Source organism: Dipodomys ordii, unplaced genomic scaffold (assembly GCF_000151885.1).
Source record: "Dipodomys ordii isolate 6190 unplaced genomic scaffold, Dord_2.0 Scaffold125, whole genome shotgun sequence".
Taxonomy (NCBI): Eukaryota; Metazoa; Chordata; class Mammalia; order Rodentia; family Heteromyidae; genus Dipodomys; species Dipodomys ordii.
In genome coordinates, this window is record NW_012267341.1 from 3,625,808 (window position 1) to 3,630,727 (window position 4,920).

Consider the following 4,920-nt stretch of genomic DNA (forward strand, 5'->3'; position numbering starts at 1 on the left):
AGGATCAGACAGAATTGTGAAAGAGATTTGCTCACTGACGTGCATATTGTAAGCAACTAAACATGATGATTAAAACTTAAAAGCGCATGAATTTTAAAAAGATAATCAATGAAGCCAGGTGCCAGTGGCTCATGTCTGTAATCCTAGCTACTCAGGATGCTGAGATTTGGGGATTGTGGTTCAAAACTAACCTGGGCAGGAAAGTCCAAAAGACTCATCTCCAATTAAGCACAAAAAAAGCCACAAGTAGATCAGTGGATCAAATGGTAGAGCTCTAGCCTTGAGTTAAAAAGCTCAGAAACAGTACACAGGCCCTGAATTCAAGCCCCAGGACTGGCACAAATAACAGCAATAAGAGCAGTAGCAACAACAACATTAATAATAATCAGTGACCCAGCAAGAAGTATAGAACACTCAGAAGCTAACAACTTAATAAAGCAAAGTCTAGTCAAGATAGTGGCAAAGTAATAGGGAATCACCCTAGATCTCTCTAATCAAACAGAGATTTAGGGTCCTGTTAACACACACCTCTCTTCCAGAGACAGACAACAAGAAAAATATAAGCAGAGAATCCCAAGAATGAAGAAGAATTTATACCTAATACACACAAGGAGGGGAAATTGCAAAGTGCCTTCCCCCTACCCACCATCCTGCTCCTGCAGCACAGCTGATGAGAGCTGGCCCCACAGCTGGCCAGGATGCAATCAGTGCACACAGTGACACCAATCCGCAACACCAGACTGTGGCATCCAGAAGCAGAAAACCTTCACAGAGCTGCCAGTCATCCCAGAACCAATGCCAGGAACTATGAGTTCCCTATGGGAGAGCAGCTTTGGTAGTGACCCAGGGGGTTTGGCCTGGACCCCTCCCTCCCACCCAGGAGGGGACACCACACCAGAAGAGGGCAAAGAAGCCAGAGCCCTTCCTCTCCTCTCCGCCCCCCCTCCCCATCATCTACTTTCAGTGACTGACCACCAGGACCAATACTGACTGGGCCCTAGGATCCTGCATCTACAGCCCTGGGTACCTGATGAAAAACCTGATCTGCTAAAAGACAGTGGACCATCTCCCCTGCACCCTATGGGATCCCGCCCCTTCCCAAGCTCACACCCATTCCAGAGGCCTGAATCTAGCTCCCAGCCCCCACCCCAGGCCATACCAAGCACCCACCAGGCTGAGAAGAACACTCTAGACAAGGGGCTGAGCATGGGCTAGTCCACCCAGTGTGAGTGCGTTAGCTCAGGGCCAAGCACATGCAGCCTACTGGGCATGAGCAGTCAGCCCAGGGCCAAGAGAATGCCAGTCCAGGGTCCCAGTCCCTCAGCTTGTAGGAAGTAGACACCAGCCTAGGACCAAGAAGGTACCAGCCTGGGATACTAGTGGGGACAATCTCCTGCACCACCCTGTGGGAGTCGACTTCTCCGTGGCCGACTCCTGCTCTAAGCCAGGACTTGGGCAGGGACAGCCTCCCATTAAAGCATACTGGAAACCTGTGCACCCCGCCACCCCACTTCCCTTCTAAGGCTCAAATGAGACAGGTCCTGGCCTAAGCCTCTCTGGAAATAGATGTCAGTCCAGGACTCAGGCAAAAACAAGCCCCCTTCCCCCACACACACTACGACTAGTGGGAATCTGCCTACCCCGGACACAGAACCAGGCCAAGACACTAGACTCCTGTGTTCCACATAATGGGAACATGTCACCAGGCCTAAACCTGTGCCCAAACAGAAGACCACCCTGATATCAATTCAAAATGGATCAAAGATCAACATTAGACCCAAAACTTCGAACAACCACAAGAGAGAGTAGGAGGGCTGGGAAGGTGGCTCAGTGGTAGAGTGCTTGCCTCACATGAATGAGGCCCTGGGTTCGATTCCTCAGCACCACATAAGCAGAAAAAGCTGGAAGTGGTGCTATGGCTGAAGTGGTAGAGTGCTAGCCTTGAGCTGAAGAGCTGAAGGACAGTGCCCAGGCCCAGAGTTCAGGCCCCATGACCAGCAAAAGAGAAAGAGAGAGACAGAGACAGAGACACAGAGAGAGAGAGAGAGAAACATTAGAACTTATAGGTATAGGCAGAAATTTCTTGAATAGAGTCAGGGGCACAACAGATAGGAGACTTTACAAGTGGGACTACATCAAAAGAAAAAGTTTCTAGTTTCTGCACAGCTAAGGACATAATTACTAAACTAGAAAGATAGCCTACAAACTGAGGAAAGATCTTTACCAGCAATATATCAGGCCTAATATCCAATATGTACAAAGAGCTCCAGAAACTAACCCCTCCCAAACCTAAAAACCAATCACTAAATGGGCAAAAGAGCTACAGAAGAGACTTTTCAGAAGAAAAGGTATGAATAGCAAAGAAACATAGGAGAAAATACTCATTATCCCTGGCCATAAAGGAAATGCAAATCAATACAACTCTGAGATTCCATCTCACCCCAGTAAGATTGGCCAACATTGTGAATTCCAACAACAAATGTAGATCTTCCCTAGGACCCAGCCATGCCACTCTTAGGCATCTGCCCTGAACACCATGAGCCAGGATATGATAAGGACATCTGTACATTCATGTTCCCTGCCACACTGTTTACAATAGCTAAGATATGGAAACAGACCAGATGCCCCACAATAGATGAGTGGATCCAAAAACTGTGGTGCTTATACACAATGGAACTTACACAGCTGTTAGAAAGAATAAAATAATGCAGGGAAATGGATGGAACTAGAACAAATCATGTTAAGTGAGGTAAGCCAGGCTCAGAGAGACAAACGGTGCGTGTTCTCTCTGATATGCAGAAATTAGATCTAAAATGCACTGAGATACGACAAAATACACAGGATTCTAGACCAAAGAAGGTTACTCTTAGGAGAGAAACACAAAGGCGCAATGCCCAAGTCCCTTTTCTTATTTATATATAATATTATACATATTAACATATTAATAAGAACTCTAATTTAGTTTTTGAGGATTCTGTCTTCTTTACTTTATGTGTGGTGTATTCAGGTGTTTATCTTTGGGGGGGAGGGCACAGAACTCAACGGAAAAAGGTGAAAAAGTGCGTCAGTGGAGTTCACTGGACATTGATAAACGTGAACTATACAACAGGAGGATGACTATATTGGAAGAGTATACAATTATATAGTCAGGAGAGAGGGACTGGGAAGGAATGAGGGAACAGAAGACGCTATATGAAAGAAAATGTACTCATTATCTGACTCATGGGATCGTAATCCCTCTGTACATTGCCTCTATAATAACAATAAGGTAAATTTTTTTTAAAAAAAACAGTAAAGAGGGAACCGATGGAGGGGGTGGGGCAGGGCATTTGCTACATCATGTGACCCAGGCTTTCTTTCTCATGGACTCAAAGGGATGGAAGACACAGGAATCAACTCCCAGAGCCCTTGTGGACTACCAGGAATCCCACCTTACCTGCACCACTGGCACAAAGCTAGATCTTCAGTGGTCTTCACAGACAGGTTCGGGATAAAGTAGGAGTGAAGCTTACCCCTACTAAAACCCACAAAGTACTAAATAGAGGTCAAAAGCATAGTCCCTAAGAATTCATCCTACACAGCTGCTGGTGGTTTGAAACCTTAATTCACATTCCTGGGTTTAATGGAAACCTCCCAAGTGTCCCTCCTCCAGAGATTTAGGGAAGAGTGTGGAAGCAGAAGGTGGAAACTCTCTCTTCTTTTTCTGGAAGCTCAAGATGTGAAGGAGTAAACAAAAATAATGTGATTACACCCTATAAACCACAGACTCAAAATCATAAATAATGGCGCCAGTCAAGATTTCACAGAAAAACAAAAATCATGAAGGTGAAACTATTATACAGCTACAGAAACTACTTTGGATGGGAGAGGGGGATAGGGATGGCCTGATGATTAGCAAGACAGCCCAGGAGGGGGCATATTTGTAATCTCCAGCAAAAATGTTTCACCTGCATCTGAGGGCAACTCTAAAGCAGTGTCTCAGCTTTGGCACTTCTAACATGTGGGGCTCCATAACTCTTCCCTGTAGGGGCTGTACCACCCATTGTAGGAGTTCAGCAGATGCCTGGCTCCTACACACTAGAAGCTAATAGCATCAGCCCAACGCCAGACTGTGGCAAACAAAATGTCTCCAGGCATTGGCAAAAAAATATCCAGGGGGTGAGGGAGGGTGGCAAAGTAGTTGCTCACCCTATAATCCTAGCTATACAGGAGAATGAGATCTGAAAATCTCCTTTGGAAGTCAGCCCTGGCATATATATCCCATGAACCAGCAAAAATGTGGAATTGGAGGCATGGCTCAAGTGGTAGAATGCCAGCTGAGAACAAAAAAAAAATGAAAGGGAGACTTCCTGAGTTCATGCCCCAGTACTGATACCAGAAAAAAAATTTTATTTAACAAAGAATTGAGAAATGGCTGGGAGAGGACTGAGAACTGAAAGAACTCAGGAGAGTAAGAACCAGACCATCAGAAAGAAATGCATTTGGAAAGAGAACTTAACAACAGTGCAGCAATGTTGATGAAGGACAGAAATAGGAAGGTGAATAAGACGAGACAGAATGAAGAAAGTGCTGTGTTCAGTTAGAGAGAAAATAAAAGACATAGGACAAAAGGAGGGACAACATTACACAGTTAGAATTTCTAAAAAGAAAGACACAACAATGAAATACACTTGCTTAAAATAGAACTGAAGGACATTTTCCTGATATGAAGGAAATGAATCTACCTAAAACATAGTATATGTACAAAGGATATTGACCTAAAACAGTCAATCCCAAGACTTTCTCCTAATAAAATTATCAAACTTTAAGTTTAAAAATAATTCTTTCAGGGGCTGGGAAGGTGGCTCAGTGGTAGAGCGCTTGCCTTGCATGCATGAGGCCCTGGGTTCGATTCCTCAGCACCACATAAGCAAAAAGAAA